Here is an 18,874-nt window from a genome sequence, read left to right on the forward strand (position 1 = left end):
TACCTCTGACTATGTCCACAAGTGCTCCGCAGTGATACCTTCTTTTTATTGTCTCACTGAGTTCATAGTTTAGCCTCTATGGAAACGAGGAAGACTAAACCTGAGGTTACCACTCCACAACACAGACTACCATACCCCATAATTACTCTCCATAGCACATAGTCCCACTATACATAATTTGTTATAACACTAAATAACACATACTTTCTATCCACATAATTTCACTGCACAACATACCACATAATTCTACTACACACAACGTACATCCTTTCCACTCCCAAAATCATTAGTAAAATACTTTTGCATTTAGAATGCCAATACCTATAATTCTCGCAAATGCAAAACCTATTACATTGCATACACTCTTTAAGTAGTAGTCGCGTTTGCAGAGTGGTGGAGAAAGGGTGCTGGGCCTCTGACCAGCGCTCAGTAATTCTGCTGCGTAGGACTTACAGGAGGTACCAGGAGGGCTCCTTGGCCCCCAAAGTCCCTCAGGAGTAAATTGGACTTCATCCCCCATCCCGTAGTCTGCCAGGAGGTGCGTTTGCAGAGTGGTGGAGAATTGGGAGCAAGGCGTCCAAAGACGTCTTAGCAATCCCACTGTGTGGGTCTTACTGGAGGTAACAAGAGGGGTAGTTGGCCCCCAAGGACATTTTAGGGGGCCAACGACCCCTCCTATTACCTCCAGTAGGTCTCACACAGCATGATTTCTAAGTTTTCTCAGCAGGCCATGCCCCCTTCAAACACCACTCTGCAAACTCGCTTCCTGGTGTGTTGTTAGTTGGGGATTAAAGTCCCTCTCGCTTCTTGGGGTCCTTTAGGGGCCAACTAGCCTACCTCTTACCTCCAGTAAGCCCCACACAGTGGGATTGCTTAGAGGTAGACAAAGGCCACGCCCCCTTTCCCCACCACTCAGCAAACGCGCTTCCTGGTGCGTTCTAAATTGGGGTATTAAGTCCCCTTCATTCCTGAGGGTTCCTGGGGGCCAACTAGGCCACTGCGAACCTCCAGTAAGTGCCACACACCTGGATTGCTGAGAGTGGTCCACGGCCATGCCCCCTTTTTACAACACTCTGCAAATGCAGCTCCCAGGGTGCTGTCGCTCAGGGGAGGAAGTCCACTTGTGTCCTGTCGTCCTCAGGACACAAGTGGACCTCATCTCCCCACCAGCAGTGCGCCCAGAGGCTTGTTTGCAGAGTGGTGTATAAAGGGGCATGGCCTCAGACCACCTCTCTGCAATCTCGCGGTGTGGTCCTAACTGGAGGTCTCAATAATGTGTGTGCACGGCCTGTGTGCACATCCCAGTATTTGGGCACTCCCTCTGGTTCATCAAATATGAATAGACTCCATTGAGTTTCAAAATTTCTTTATTTTTTACTATTGACGATGTTTTGTTTAGCCTTTCATGATTGTAGATTCATTTCATCAACTTCAAAAGGCCTTATCATGGATTAGATCAAATCATAGTCGCTCCAATGCATTTCGGGCCAGGTGCCCTTTCTCAAGGAGCTCTGAAAACAAGAACGACCTTCATTTGCATCAAAATGCATCATAATATAACAATTGTATTCAATACGTAGATCAAAAACGACAAGTTCCCAGTGATAGTGGTGAATACTTAACAAACATATAAAAACAAATGGTGCACGTGTGATATGCGGGGTTGATACAAAATGTATGAAAAAAGGTTGGTAAGGTGCAGGTGTATTACGAGGGCGCACCCCGAGTGGGAAGAAACGAGTCATAACATGCCAAGAGACAAGGTATAAGAAAAACGCTATGAGAAAAAACGCTTACGTGTTTTCACAGCGGTCATTAAAGCTGGAAAGAACAAGGGTAAAAAAAAGTTAGCGCTTGGATTCACGGTGGATGCAGGTAGCATTTACGCGGGGCTGGTCAAGTGACAAGAACTTGAGGCTTACCGGAAAAGGGTTCTGGTGTGGGACTAACGAGGTCTCCGTGTATGCTGTCTGCTGAGCGCAGCTTGCAAAACCGGTGTGTTTGTATTTCGCGGGAGAGCGCTAAATGAACATAAACGAGGGACCATGCCTGTTCTAAGATGGCCGACCTGTTTCACCCTAGGTTCGTCCTTCGTCGATTTTCGTTCCTACACGTTAAACTTGTGTCCCTCGTTTATGTTCATTTAGCGCTCTCCCGCGAAATACAAACACACCGGTTTTGCAAGCTGCGCTCAGCAGACAGCATACACGGAGACCTCGTTAGTCCCACACCAGAACCCTTTTCCGGTAAGCCTCAAGTTCTTGTAACTTGACCAGCCCCGCGTAAATGCTACCTGCATCCACCGTAAATCCAAGCGCTAACTTTTTTTTTACCCTTGTTCTTTCCAGCTTTAATGACCGCTGTGAAAACACGTAAGCGTTTTTTCTCATAGCGTTTTTCTTATACCTTGTCTCTTGGCATGTTATGACTCGTTTCTTCCCACTCGGGGTGCGCCCTCGTAATACACCTGCACCTTACCAACCTTTTTTCATACATTTTGTATCAACCCCGCATATCACACGTGCACCATTTGTTTTTATATGTTTGTTAAGTATTCACCACTATCACTGGGAACTTGTCGTTTTTGATCTACGTATTGAATACAATTGTTATATTATGATGCATTTTGATGCAAATGAAGGTCGTTCTTGTTTTCAGAGCTCCTTGAGAAAGGGCACCTGGCCCGAAATGCATTGGAGCGACTATGATTTGATCTAATCCATGATAAGGCCTGTTGAAGTTGATGAAATGAATCTACAATCATGAAAGGCTAAACAAAACATCGTCAATAGTAAAAAATAAAGAAATTTTGAAACTCAATGGAGTCTATTCATATTTGATGAACCAGAGGGAGTGCCCAAATACTGGGATGTGCACACAGGCCGTGCACACACATTATTGAGACTCATATTCTTGGCGCAAACGGACGGTTACGCCACCAGTTGGAGCACCTCTAAAAACAATAATTTGTTAAAAACACTGAACTAAAACTTTTCTCTCAAAACGCAGTGCATTGCCCACACCATTGTTTTGTCCTAACTGGAGGTACCTGGTGGGCTAGGGGACTTAATTTCTCAATTTAGAATGCACCAGGGGGAGCATTTGCAAAGTGCTGCAGGGAGGGGTGGGGCCTTCGGTGAGATGCCGTCTTTTAAAAAAAATATTTTTTTTAGAAGGGGGCTCTGTGGCCCCCCTTCTTTCAATATTTTTGGGGCCCTGGGGATCCCATCTCCCAGGGCCTGGCCCCTTTTTAAAAATATAAAAAATTATGAAGGGGCTGTGCTTCCCCCCTCCTGAGGCCGATTTTGGCCTCAGGGACCCCATCCTGGGGCATTGCCTCCTTTTTAGGTCTCGCCTGTCGATGCGCATGCGCATCGAGCAAGGCGAGAGTATTGGGACTTATCCGCTCTTTATCCACACTGCAAGGAATCGTGGCGATTCCTTGCAGTGCCCGTGACTTTTAAGCTCAATGCGCATGCGCATTGAGCTTAAAAGCGCGTGCACGTCCGTCTTTGTTTACCCGCTCCGCCCCCTCCCCTTCCCGCCGTCTCGCATTTCCCCTGTCGCACTTCTCCTCCCCCCTCCCCTCTCTTCCCTCCGTCTTGTTTATTGTACCCGCTCCGCCCCCTCCCCTTCCCGCCGTGTCGCATTTCTCCTCCCCCCTCCCCTCTCTTCCCTCCGTCTTGTTTTCATCTTTGTTGTCTTCCTTTGTGACTGTTTTTCTATCTATATCTTCCTCGGTCTTTCTTCGTTTTCTGTCTTTCTCTGTTTAGCTCTGGGTCACCATCGAGTGTGCGGGCCCACCACCACAGGCACAATTTAAACACACCTTAGCTGTTAAGAAAATGTTACTTCCAATTCCGCTAAAAGGCAAATGTATCAGTGGAATAAAAAAAGATTCCCGATTTGTTGTACATTAAAGCACAGCTGCTGTGAACTGCCATGGTTTTCTGTATAATGGAAAATATTGCCGGTAACTTGAAGTTTGGATCAAATCTTTAACAAAATTATGTTACATGTCTGTATGCAGCGTGAAAAAAAATAAGTATTTTGAAATGGAAAAAAATGAAAATAAGTGGGCAATTTCCTCAGCTGCTGTATAAATCTAAAGATTTCCAGTTTATTTTTCATGGAATTTTGCACAAGCTCTATTTTTCAGTACTTAAAATTACAGCTCTTACCGTCAAACCATTAAGTCGAACCGTTTTTAAAAACATTTTTTATGCTGTTACGGTAGATAGAACACTGCCTAAAGTAGCTGACATCTTTCCGAATGTCCCTGCCTACCATATAGTTTCTAGTTTGCTACAGAGGCGTGGCAGGATCGGCATCTATAGCATGCCTACGAACCCTTACCCTCCCCCTTTTGTTTCAAGTTTGTCTTGCCACTTGCCCCATTCTGCGTGTATTTTGCTTCATTTCCCCATTCTTGGTTGTGTTAATCCTTATCGCTCGCGCATTTATATCTTAAATGACCTGACGATTTTCAAAATCTCCTTTAGCAACACTACCCCCCCTCCCCCCCACCACCACCATATCTCCTCCCTGACTCCCTAATATGCACTTCAAAATTTGACCTAGAGTGTTAGAGAGCTGTTATTATGTGAACCTGCGTGAGATCGAATGAGTGGGTGCCATCCCTTGCATACCACTGTGTATCACCTCGGGTGGTCTTCTAGGCGCCCTGGTCCTGCTTCAGACGTCTGTCGAGTTAGCTCGAGCGGTTTGCATTATAACAAACGCTCATGTGCCGTCCGCTTCGTAATCTTTACCTGCAGAAGAGACTTGAATCATCGAAGATAGATTGAGTTAGCCTGGCAGAATTTCCATGCCTGCTTTAAGTGCGTCACAGCATTCTGCTCTCGCCTGGTCATGCTGTTTTCCCTGGAATGACTGTTTTGCTAAGCAGATCCCTCTGTCATTGTTCCAGCATGCTGCTTCACGGGCTACATTACGGAATGCAGCACTGTCTTAATTATTTGCATTTGGCACGCGACCTTCTAAATCTGCATCCTGTCAGGCAGTTCCATTTTCGGTGCGCCTTGCACCTTTTCCTGGAGTCTCCTGCGTGCATTGAAATGTACTTTATCCGTATTCTCTGAAGTTATCCAAGTTCTGGCAAGCACCATGCAGGAGTCCTGCAACACCGCCGCTGCTGCCGTGAGCAATTCACGGATTTCCGGCTATTTGCGCGTCCACAACACTGTACGCAGAACAAGAACATCTGGGGGCGCCGCCATGCTTTCAATAATCTCCAAATTCTCCACGGACCACCCTCCGGCGTTTTTCACAAAGCTGCTCCTATTTCACACTCCCCAGTCTCACGTGGTACACCCCTCCTACCAGCCTTAGTGGTACTCAACCCATACCAACCCCAGAGATCTTCTTGCCATTCCAGCTTCGCGCGGGTTCTCTGTCCTGCCACTGTCCCAGTGCGTTTCTACCCTGGGAATGCCCCACCGTGCGCCGGTCACAATATCTCACACAGTTCGCACCTTGCTGTCTCGCTGTGGTGCTCTCTCTGCCCTGCAAATCTCTGGCCGTTTTCCCGCTCTATCAACTCCCAGTGGTATTTATGCTATAGCCCCCTCCTGTGGTATTTCTGCCCCCCATAGCTTTGCGGTCCCTCACTCACCCTCAACCCCTCACCCTCACTCACCCTCACCCTCACTCACCCTCAACCCCTCACTCACCCTCAACCCCTCACTCACCCTCAACCCCTCACTCACCCTCACCCTCACTCACCCTCACCCTCACTCACCCTCAACCCCTCACCCTCACTCACCCTCACTCACCCTCACCCTCACTCACCCTCACCCTCACTCACCCTCACCCTCACTCACCCTCAACCCATCACCCTCACTCACCCTCACCCTCACTCACCCTCAACCCCTCACCCTCACTCACCCTCAACCCCTCACCCTCACCCTCACTCACCCTCAACCCCTCACTCACCCTCACTCTCACTCACCCTCAACCCCTCACCCTCACTCACCCTCACCCTCACTCACCCTCAACCCCTCACTCACCCTCAACCCCTCACCCTCAACATCAACCCCTCACCCTCACTCACCCTCACCCTCACTCACCCTCACTCACCCTCACTCACCCTCACTCACACTCACCCTCACTCACCCTCACCCTCACCCTTACTCACCCTCACCCTCACTCACCCTCACCCTCACTCTCACTCACCCTCAACCCCTCACCCTCCATCACCCTCACCCACCCTCACTCACCCTCACTCACCCTCAACCCCTCACCCTCACACAGTGGAATAGGTCTCGGAGCATTTGAGTTAGAGCTTTTAGAAATGTTTATGGTTTTTTTTTTTAATTCTTTAGCATTGGCTACAGGAAACAAAAATGCTAAAGATTTACAAAAAAACCCATAAACAATTCTAAAAGCACTAACTCTAATGCTGCGAGACCTATTGCATTTCCAATGCTTGTTTAAATGTATTTATTGGGAAGGGGGTTGCGTGGCCCCCCCTTCCGTAGGCCACTATTGACCCCGGGGACCCCATCCCCCGGCCTGCCTTTTAATTTTTTTATTACAGGGGAGGGGTGCCGCGTGGCCCCTCTCCTGAACCACTTCTGGCCCCAGGGCCCCCACCATCCTTTATTTTTAATTGCAGGGGAGGGGGGGCCGCGTGGCCCCCCTCCCAGGCCACTTCTGGGCCCGGGGTCCCCATCCCTCGGGACCGGCCATTCTTTTTTAGGTCTAGTCTAGGCAGCCCGCATGCGCTATCTTTCTGAGACATCTAGTCATCTATATGCTTGGTGAAACTCCACCTATTGCTGGGCAATTTCTTGCTGCTTGCAAGAAATTGCCTTTTTTTTGTTAGCAGGCTTATTATTGACTCTTCCTCTGATACATAACTTCCGTTAATTCTGGAAGCAGCACAGCCTAACTTCAGTCTCCTTGCTTACACAGCGTAATGGTTATTTTTTTTTAAATAGGGCGCATTAACATGCGTGTGCAACCTTACATTCTGTGGGGGAGGCCGGTTTTATGGGAGCCTCGGGGCAGAGGCCGTTCACACCTTGTCCTGCCTGCCCTTTGTCTCCCTGCCTTTAGAGATGGCGCTGCGAGCGTGCTGGCAATCACCCCCTGTAAACCCGGGCACCAAAGGGCAGCTGCCCCACCCTATTTTATTCCATGCAAATCCGACCGCAGGTAGAGGTTCTCTTTTATTGTATTCAGTAACGCTTTGAGCTTTAAGGGGGGACAATGGCAACACTACCCCCGGGGAAAATAACATTATTTTTAAACATAGGAGCAATAACCAGATCTCCCTGAGATGCGGAGAAAGAGACAGGATTTATTGAAGAATCTTTGATCTGGTGCAAATAGCAAAACAGGAAAAGTCAGTTTTTCGCTATTTTTAATGATAGTGTACTTGAAAATTATTACTAGAAAGCTAACACTCGACTATTTGAAAGAGACATTCTTACACGTTTGAACGAAATGGAGCAAAAGCCATTGCTTACACTTATGTTATATTAATGAATGAATGTATCCTTGTGTAATGTAACTGGTGCTCATTGAAAGCACTCCAGTACCTTCGGGTCGAGTTCGCGCTATATAAATCTGAAACAAAAAAAATGGATTATAAATCAATGTGCAATTACAATTCAAAAGTTACAAAACCATTTGTAGTTCATAAACAGTCATTTTAATTTTCATCATTGTTGATACTTAGAAAGGTGCAAAATAGGTTGCCTCGAGCTTAGTCTCGGTTTTCACGTTTGAAAAGCTGTATACGCCTGGTCAGTTTATTATTATTTAAACCAAGCGAAATAGATTCATAGTGATTTTCTTCTTATTTCTCTTATTTATTTATTTTGGCATGGTTGAGCAAAATACCATTTCTTCGTTTCCTATCTTACAAGGCAAAAGAATGAAGCAAATAAATTTGAACGCTTCTGCCCCAGTGCAAAGTTATGCACAAACGAAAATGAAAAAAAGCAGCGCAGTTTGCACTATTTTTGCTACTTATGTATTAAAAATAAAGTGCATAAATATTTGGGTTGAAACGAAGTATTGCATTTCTCATTCGAAAAGTGGAATACATTTTCTACGTCATTATTTACATCTTCCTCCAAAATTGTATGAAATCCGTTACCTCTCCTTTTGACCAGGCTGGGTAAATACTATGTTCTATATTATCTATTCCACACGCAGTCTGAATGAATGACGTCCATTAAATGCTCCTATTTTTTCGTGCCAGTTGAAAGTTTCGGGTGAAAGCCTCTTGGCTTCATCAAGTCCAATACACCATTTCTCTGTGAGCGGGGGTAAACGTGAATTTAAGGTAGCCTGCACTGTTTAATTATTTCTTATTTACACACAACAAAAATGTGAAATTAGTTTGATATCTGTGTTGGCCTTCTTTGTACAAAATTCTGTCTTCTCTGTTCCGTGATACTCACGCACCAAATGGGCAATGAAATGAATTTGCTCCGTTTTAAGTGCAAACGAATTCGGGGCATATTCACAAGCCCCTTGTGCCATCAGTGCGCCACTTTTAATATGGGGAAAAAGTGACGTAGCAGCAGCGCAATGGGCTTGAAAATAAGCACCAAATTGTTTCAGTTTGTTAGCTCCTGTGGGAGTGAGGTACATACATACACCCTGTTCCAATCCAATCAGATTGCCCGTCTGCGGTAACTTATGGATTTTGGGATGTGCTACTCAACATACATTATGAAAGTGGAATTTGTGCATATAACCAAAGCAAAATTGTGCACAAGCCCACACATTTTCAAAAGCTCAGTGAAGCATCCTAAAAATTACTGGCATTTATTTATTGGGGAAAGAGACCCAGGACAACATTCACCACTCGATTGTCACCTTGAAGTTGACTGGTGGTTTAAATTCCATTAGTATATTTTTTTAAGTTTTATGAAATAGCCAAATTCCGCACTAACTGACTCTGCTAAAAAAAAAAAAAATACACATACAGTGATACCGTGTCCATGTCGGTGTCTACAAATAAGTGCCAGAGTCGAGCACCGGCAAAAATTAAACACTTCACGATGCATTTTTAAAAAGCAGCAAAAATAATACTCCACTACAGTGCTAAAATATGTAGTGTGGGATTACAGATATGAGAGTACTTTGTATTAGCATGCCAATAGCTGAAACTCTCGCAAATGCGAGACCTATTGCATTGCAAATGCTTGTTTTTAATTGCAGGGGAGGGAGGCCACGTGACACCCCTTCCAGGCCACTTCTGGTCCCGGTACCCCATCCCCCGGACCTGGCCTCACTGTTGGGGACCGTGGGGGGCCCCAATGTCCCCACAGTGCCGCCAGCTCCCCACCTCCTGCCGGAGCCGGCATTGCTTTTACACAAGGGAGCTTCTGACATGCAGCTCCCCGTGTGAAAAAGCAATCCTGCTTTGGTTTTTGGAAGTGAGAGCAGGTTTCCTGTTTCGTGCTCTCGCTTCTAAAAACCAAAGCAGTGTTTTCTATGGCAGGGCAGGAGCTCCCGCCCTGCTATAGCAAATGGCAATGTCCCATGGGTGGGCACCCCTGGACATTGCAGGGACAGACCCTGGGTCCATCAAGGGCTCACAAGTGTTTAAAGCCCCAGGAGGTGGTGGTCCCCAGCGCCCAGGGGTCCACAACGGACCCCCGTATTTGAATATTTAGCGAACAGGGGAGGTGGTGGTCCCCGGGGCAGTGTGTCGGGGAGACCAGAGCCCCCCCCCAGTTTTTTTTTCAATTTAAGCCACAGGAAGGTGGTGTTCCATGGACCTTGGGGGTCCCGCGAGGCCCCTCCACCCATATTAATGAATGCCCCGGGGAGTTGGCAGTACTCGGGGCAGCGTGGGGGGGGTAGGTGCCCTCCACATTTTTTTAGAAGCCCTGGGGAGGTGGCGGTCCCCGGGGCTGCAGGGGACATGCGTGCCCTGTACATATTGATAAAAGCCTTGGGGAGGTGGTGGTCTCCGGGGCTGTGGGGGCCTCCATGGGCGCCCTCTAATTATTTGGACAATGCTCCCGGGACTTGGCCCACCCGAGGTCTTCTACAAAACAAAGTGTGGGCATCCGCGCTTCGATTTGTTTTGTTTTTCTCGCCCGTATTCGCACACCCAGCTCTAATTCGACTAATTTGTTTGTAAAAAAATACTTTTTGTTGCCCTGGGGGTCCCACAAAGCAGGCCTAGGGGGTCAGGGTGCTTGTACCCTGCCCCCTTTTTTATCTTCGTCTACCAGATTTCTTGTGACTCAGTTACCGAGTCATAAGATGGCTGCCAAGACATTCTGGTTGGGAGTGTTGGCAGCCAATCAGAAGTCAGCTTGCGCTCGGGAGGAGTCGCAACTCCTCCTTGATGCTCAGATATCGATATTTTTCTTCTTTAATTTCTCAGGAACTACTGAATGGATATACACCATTTAAATAAAATTGTGAAGTCATGAGTGATGTCACTGACCATGTCATGAGTGATGTAATATGTGACGTCATCAGCAGTGCACTGCACGCGCAAGTTATATACATCATCGTGACGTATCGCGTAGCCGCGTGATGCGTCTTATGACGCACGGCGTAAGCGCACCCGGAAGCGCCCGAGCGCATACGATCGCGCAACGTAAGCGCCCCCGGAAGCGCCTACACCCTTTCAGGTATAGAGTGACACATAAATTATGCAAAAAAAGAAACAGAGAACTCTGGGTAGTTCTCAAGTTTAGGTGGAAAGCAGCTCCTGTTTAGCGCACCCTCAACATCAGCGACACTCTAGATCTGCTCATCTCAAGTGTCAGCTTTTCTATCAAAGTCTTTAAGCATAGAAATAGCACAATGCCATTCACGCAAACATAGAAAGGGGCAAAGGCTTTAAGCATAGGACTAGCACAGTGCTGTCCATGCAGAGCTGTAAAATGACAAACGCCTTTTACCACTTCAAGCACAGTATTACAGCTTTGAATTGGTAAAATACCATCCAAGCCAACCTGAAATGAATAAAAGCAACCCCTGACACATGTTTTGCTTTCATTAGAGCTCTTTAGAGAGATATAGCTTTGTCCAGACACAAGGGAGCATCCAGTATAAGTCAAAACAATACTCTTTCAGGAATAGAGTGACACAAATTATGCAGAAAAGAAGCAGAGAACTCTGGATAGTTCTCAAGTTTAGGTGGACAGGCATAGAGTGTTGCATAAATTATGAAAAAAAGAAACAGAGAACTCTGGGTAGTTCTCAAGTTTAGGTGGAAAGTAGCTCCTGTATAGAGCACCCTCAACACCAGCGACACTCTTAGATCTGCTCACCTCAAATGTCTGCTTTTCTCTCATAGTCTTTAGGCATAGGATTAGCACAGTACTATCCTTGCCAAGATAGAAAGGGACAAAGTATTTTGCCATTTCTACAGCAAAGTCTTTAAGTATAGGATTGGCTCAGTGCTGTCCATGCTGAGCTGTAGAATGACAAAAGCTTTTTACCGCTCCCGGCACAGTATTACAGCTTTGAATTGGTAAAATACCAACCAAGCCATCCTGAAATGAATAAAAGCAAATCCTGACATGTGTTTTGCTCTCACTAGAGCTCTTCAGAGAGGTATAGCTTTGTCCAGACACAAGGGTGCACCCAGTATAAGTCAAAACAATACCCTTTGGGTATATATATATATGTATGTATATATACATATATGGGCTGAGAAAAAAGGCAATCCCAAAACATAAAATTCTCATGCATTTTCCATAGAGATCTTTAGGCAGGGCTACAGCAAAATCTGCTGAACGGAATTACCCCACATTTGGCAGGAAGCTACATCTTGGTCCACAGATAGTATGTTTTGTGCTTTGATGTAAATCCATACAGTGGTATTTTTAGAAATTAAGGGTAAAAAATAATTGCCCAACTGGATGGTTTAGTCTGCAAGAGGCTTGAGAGACATGTGTGGAAGCGCCATTTAAAAAGTTGGAGTATTCTGAATGGCTCAGGGAGCTTTATTTCCCTTGGGCCATCTTGCTCACGCGGAATTCAGACTCCTGTGGAAGCGATAGCTCTAATTTGCTGCTAGCAACATGAGAAATATGTTGCTGGCAGCCATTACAGGACTCGGGGACTTTTTCCCCTGTTCTAAATAAGTTAAAAATATAAATGTAAGGTGGCAGGGTAGGGATACATTGACACCCATGGTCCCATGGGGGATCCAGAGGGTCCCCTCCGAAGACAAAAACAAAAAAATCTAAAAAAATGTCATTCTCCCTGCGGACTCTTGGGGATTATTAAAAATAATATTTGTAATAATGTTTTATTAATGCGAGTATGATGCACATCCCCCTCCTCTAGCTTTTACAGGCCCTCAGAAGTCCACCCATGGCTAAAACTAATGTATATGGGGACGGGGATGTGCAGCCCCTCTCCCCATGCCATCAAAGAATCCGGAGAGCTCACCTCTAGGCCCAAATTTAATGTATATGGGAAGGGAAATGTGAACCCCCTCTCCCTGTGCCTCTAAAGGCCCCAGGGAGCCCACCCCAGGGCCGAAGGTTTTCAAAATGGGGAGGGGAGCACCGATTTTCCCTCCCCTAAACCTCTAAAGGGCCCAGAGAGCCCACCCAAGAGACAAAATTACCCAACATTTGAAGGGGGGCTCCATGAACCTTTATCGGTCCCGGGTACCTCATCCTCTGGGGCCAGTTCGCTAGCTATGTACCGGGGAGCCCACCCGGGCACATAGTGGTTTCCCTGCTTACACCGGTGTGGATACAGAAACCTGGGTTTTCTCCTGCTTAACAGTAGTAGCTTGAATGTCCGACCAAGCAGGAGCAAACACAAAGTCTGCTCCCAGCCGGCCGGCAAACACAAAGTCTGCTCCCAGCCGGCCGGAGCTTTAAAAATTCTCCTGCCGGCTGGGAGCAGACTTTTAATCTGTTTCCTTGCCATGCACGATGTGGGCAGGGAAACATATCAAAATATTGCTCCAACCCAGTGGGAGCATCATTAGCGGGTGATCCCTCCGGGCAGGTGCAATGCCGGCTCCCGCTGCATGCAGGGAGCTGGCTGGGGCAGCGGGGGGCCTTGGGGATCCCCCATGGCCCACAATGAGTATATGTTGGGTGCCCTGGGTGTGCACCCACTTTTAGGTAAAATGGGCCCCAGGGAATGGGGGCTATGTTGACCCCTCCCCTTTATTTGTACTAGTGTCCCAGGGAAATAGGGTCAGATGGGGTCCCCAGGGCCTTATAAGGCTCAGAGAGGGGGGCCATGTGGCCTCCCTCTCATTTCATAAAAAAAGTCTAAAAGAGATGGGATCCCCAGGGTGGAATAAGGCTCAGAGAGAGGGGCCACGTACAGTGCACCTAATCCCACGTACACCATCTACAGAGGTCTTCCTCCGTGGGGTTCTCAAGGAAAGGAGACTTAAAGAAGGGGCAGGATCATGCCAAACCTTTGCCTCCCTGTGATTTGATGTTTCTTGAGCAGCAGCAGACCTCTTATCAGTAATAGCTGAAAACTGCCCTAACTCATCGTTAACACTAAGGAATACTTACTTCATTCACCACTAAGCAATACTTACAAGCAATAGACTAGTGATATCACATTATGCATACTGACAATCCCAAAGCAATACACTCCCTCCTTCCTGTCCTTACCTTGAAAGAAATGTATTGTCTGCCACCTTCCACCATCGGTGCGGTACCTATAGATAGTTGTAGTGCACAAATCAATGAATTCCAGAAACTCGTCTCCTTCCAACAAATAAAAGGGAACATGCAATTCACTAACATTTAGCCCTTCTTCCCATTGTATACATTGACTTTCTCATGGGTTCAGTGGTATGATGACTCCTTGCTGAACATAAACTTGATAGAGGGTTGTTATACTTGTTGTTTTGTTTTGATGTTCCCACCTCAAGTGACCAGCATGGAGCAGACAAGCTACATGGTCACTCTGGGCGTGACTGTATCACTCTTTTCATTGTTTCCAGTCAAGGTTGCTGCAAGTGATGACTGCCAGTAAGAGTAACAGACACAGGGCTGCTACTCATGGTGACAATATCCTCTTCCTCATCACGACCTCCTTCTATCTGTTCAATTTCTTCTTCTGTCTTGGCTGCAGCTGTACTTTTGCTGTACTCTTCCCATAACATTGCATGTTGGTTTTTCAGATTGGCCAATTGACACCAAATACTGTTATTTCCACATAACTTTCCAACGTACCCTGGTTTGTGGCAAATTGTGCAATCTGTGAAGTGGTTCTCAAGCAGCTAAGTGTAATAATGTGCCAAACTGGGGAGGAGTGCTTCCTTACAGAGACAAACCCAGAATAACTTGGAGCTAGGCAGCTGTGTCCCCCTTTCACTAGGGTGGACATTAATTATACTAAGGATGTGTTGGGGTTTGGTACAGGCTTTTGGGTTCTTGAAAATAATGAAGCAGGTGGTGTGTGGTACTAGATGACTCAGGGCAGGTTGAATAGAAGTGATCTGTGCTTCCTCTGTGCCATTCTCAACATGAACAATCCACTGATTCATTTAATCACATGCAACTAGGTTTTCTGGAAACTTTCAAACTTCCTATTCCCTTATCTCCCATGACAGGTATAAGGGGTACAATTCATGACATGATCATCTGATGGTGTGCTTGGAGAAGATTGGGCAATGTTTTTTTCCTTGGACAAGACAGAGAAGACCATGTGTCCAATAGAATAGAAGTCACAACATCCTACCCTAGAGCAAGCACATTTTCCTCCTCTGCTCCTACTTCCGGATGATCAGGTATAGCAGACTCTAATTGCTGTTTAGGTTTCTCTGAAGGTTTAATTTGCTGCTGTGGCAATTCGATTTCAGACTCACTGCTTTTAGCCATGGCTGCAGTCACTGTGCAGCACTCAAAGAGATCTTCTCCAGTTTTGGTGTTGGTAGTATCGTTCTTGATCCAGGAGTGATCCTTCACTCAGCATCTTCCAGCACTGAAAAGGGTGCGCAGGTACACTGTGTTGCTAGAAAACAGATGAGGGTTTGATTCCTGTGATGTCAACAAACTAACTTCTCATTGGTCACTTTCTTGGAAGGGGCCTCTTCCTTTGGGACCATCTTCTTTACTTCTATTGATAGTCAGCAGCATAAGTAGGTACATTTAGTAGAGATGTCACTGGACTCTGACTAGGCTTCTCTCCATTTCAGTATGCCCCTGTGCACCTGCAGGCAATAAAACATAAGTACGACGAAACTAAGACTTTTCACTTCTAGTGAATGCAATACAACTCATCACCATCATCATCATAACAGTATTATGTATCCACAATTGTAAACTAATGTACAGGACACTAATTACATTCAAGAAAAGCTACACAATACCTAATATCAATCAGGGGCCATTGGACTACTAAGGAAAGGAAGGAAAAGGCAGGCAATACATGATTAATTGAATGAACAAATAAGTAGTGTCCCTTTAGGGCCTTTGGGTCCCTCTAGGGGTAGGGGTACAGACAAATTGTGATTCAACAAATTTAAGACCCATGGCAAAAAACTGTTTGGAGGCAGGCAAGAATTTATTAAATTAGTAACAAACTATCTGGTGTCCACTCCAGGGTCCATGGGCTCTGATAGGAGGCAGATAAAAGAAATAAATGCCTGCTATCCATCCAAGCTCCATGAGATTCCCATGGGAGGAAGGTTTAGGAAAGGAGGGAAAAATGTATTAAATTAATTGATAACAACAACCATGTACTACAGACTGGTACAATCAGCCATAAGCACAAACAAATAATACAGGAAATCTATATGAAATAAGTGAAAATTGAGCAAAGAAAATGGACTTATGAAGGGTCATAGCAATAAATGTTCCTAGAAAAGTCTCAAACGTGGAATAAAATTATTAATTATCAAGCACACACTGACTCCACAAAATAGCAAGCAAAGAGGGAGGCATTGTAGGTAAAATGGCTAACTATGACGAACATACATACACATGTACTGGCAGATCAATATGGTGTTCACCTACCTGGCAAGCAAAGAAGAAGGCATGGAGAACAAAAAACAAAAAGGGCACCTATGATAGACACATGGCTCCACAAAATGGTGTTCGTTTGGATGGCAAGCAAAGAAGGAAGCATTGAGAACAAAGGCAACATGTCTCCCCTACACTGACTGCAGCCCATTCCTCCCTTCAAAAAGTTTGCGGCAGAAAAAGGGTTGTATAAATATATATCATCAAAACGTGAGGGGGCCAATCCAAGGGCCTTTGACTACCACGATCAATAAAGCAAAAAACGATTAACCAAGATAAAAATGATGACAGTTGCACAATAATATGCAAACATACACATACAAAGTGGTGGGCAAGCATGTGGGGAAGAATGTGGCATTCAACAAAGAAAAATGTCCTGCTACATGGGCCTTGACTCCAGGAGTCACTCCGAACCTAACCACCAAGATGCATAGACCGATAAAAAAATTACCTGAATTTGGCATGAATTCAAAGCCACCATAAGCCCCTAAAATATAAAAAAAAATATCTTGAGCACAGCAGCAGTGAGAATAAGAAAAAAAAACACCCATGGCCCACAGCAGACTAGTCCCCAAAAGTAAAACAACACCAATGTGTAAGTGCAAATATGGACTAAGTCACAAAAACACCGGGAAAAGGAAGACAAATATTTATATAACTCAGGGCCCCCAGAATCCCAAAATGTCCATTGCCCATAAATGCTTTATCTAATAATACAGTGTCTGCCTGCCCTCTACACGAGCTCCGGGCATCCAGCAACAAACAAACAAAATGAAAAAAAATTATAAATAAAGAACAACAAACATTTTTTTAAAGTACTGCTATGAAAGTACATGATTTTCCCAAGAAGAGATGTTGAAACTCAAAGGCAGTATGATGCAGCAGAGATTAGAGACAAAGGATGAGTTATGTTCTCCCTCCAGAATTCAAATCCAAAATGACCAAGAACTGGGCAAAAAAAAAGAGGGTTCTTCAAGAAGGGAATGGTAAGTTTATACTGTACGTACTGTTGTCACACTCCCTATGGAACTTCCCTGCGGGGAACCCCCCCCCCCCCAAAAAAGATACATTTTGCTCTAAAAATCATCTGAATTGTCCACTCAGGTAAAAATTGAACTCAAAATATATTTCAAGTTGAGTATTAGGGCCCGCACTCTCTATGTGTTCCTTGCCATTGGAGTCATGCTAGCCTAGCTGATGAGGGGTGATGCCCCTGAAACCGGTGCCAGGATGATTGTTTCCAGTCCAGGAAGGACTTAGCCTGGCAGTTCGGGCTGAAGTGTTCCCATGAGAATCGGGCTCAAGACTGATTTGCATATGGATGGGGCTGAAGTGGAAAGGCATGGGGAGCAAAAAACGATAGATTTAGGCCCAGATCTCTGTACTTGGGTGAATGTTTAACATTGTGCAGCATTCTGTCCATAAATTTTTCATCTTGCATTTGTCACCCCGAGTGGGACGGGTATGCCCAGACGTAGGCCCAGTGCTCTCAATGCCACTGGAGTCCAGTTAAAACCACTGTTTTTGGCATTTCTAAAGCATATCCTGCAGTTGGGGAATCCCCGCCAAATTTCATTGAGGACTGGACACACACAATTTAAGCTCCACTCCTATACATAACTAAGGAGCAATACTTATGTGCATTTGCACAATATATTTACTGTGTGCCTTAACCTTATTAGTGTAAAGTGTAGCCCCAAACATATTGCTGGAGTCTATTCACTGTAGAATGTAGTCATTCATATAAGTGTGTGCTTTAAAAACGTCATTATGATGTTACATGTAGTTCTCGTTCACATTTACACTTGTGCATTTCAAGTTATGCTTCTTTTATTGAAATTTTATTCTTATGTATTCATTTATTAATGTTTTGCATTTATTCTGTCATTGTAACTGCATATATATTAATCCATTTACTGTGTATACGGACTGTTTTATTAAGTTATCTTTACCATAGGCCTTAAGCATTTGGGGGCATATCAGCAACAGCCGGCAATAATTATCGCTAAGCGCGAGGATATCGCCGGCTATCGCTGGATTTTATCGCTGAGATAGCGCGCTAGCAGCAACGCATATCTCCAAAGCGATAAAAATCCAAGCGATAGCTGCCAAATGTGCGATTATTAATGGAAATCCAGCGATAATTGCACAGTCATAGGCGATAGCTTGATGATAGGGCAGGGCAGGCTTAGCCATAATATCTACCTTCCATTCGATATAATGGCTAAGTCGGATTGAAAGCAGGCATAAGGAAAATAGCGATAAGCGCGGTTAGCGCTACTTTTCTTATCGCTGTGCAGGTTAGCGTGCACATTGATAATAGGAGAAATGTCACTTACTGACATTTTCCTACTTATTTCTGAGTGTGACGCCCACTTTGCATCTCATTAGCGATGCAAAGCTGGGCTTTGAGGAAACAGGCAAAGAAGCATGAAAACACGCGATAGAGTGTCTTTGCTGATAGGGCGATACAATTATCACTGCTTTTTGTCTGAAAACGGATGCTAAAGCGGCGATAATTTTATCACAGGACCTTGTTGATATGCCTCTATGTCTTCAATGTTTATCCTTCAACGTGAAGGTTTTGCTCTCAATACAATGTTCTTCCTTTTGCAGGTGCGTTCACATGATTTCATAGCTAGTGAAAGGCATATTATGTATTAGAGATAGTGGGTTCTGGGAGGAGAACTTTGGGCAAAAATGGGAGGTGCCAACAAACTAAGAGAAGACTCCTATTCATGTCATATCAGAAGACGGTAGATGTTCAAGGTTGACCTGATGTTCAAACCGTAGGATGGGAAAATCAAGGGAAGTTGCCAATTTCTTTTATGAGAAGGTGGAAAACTACTGGAGTTGATGACATGGAATTCTGAATTGTTGTAGGGGTTAAATTGGTGTTAACACTT

The sequence above is a fragment of the Lissotriton helveticus genome, chromosome 8, assembly GCF_964261635.1.
Source record: "Lissotriton helveticus chromosome 8, aLisHel1.1, whole genome shotgun sequence".
NCBI lineage: Eukaryota > Metazoa > Chordata > Amphibia > Caudata > Salamandridae > Lissotriton > Lissotriton helveticus.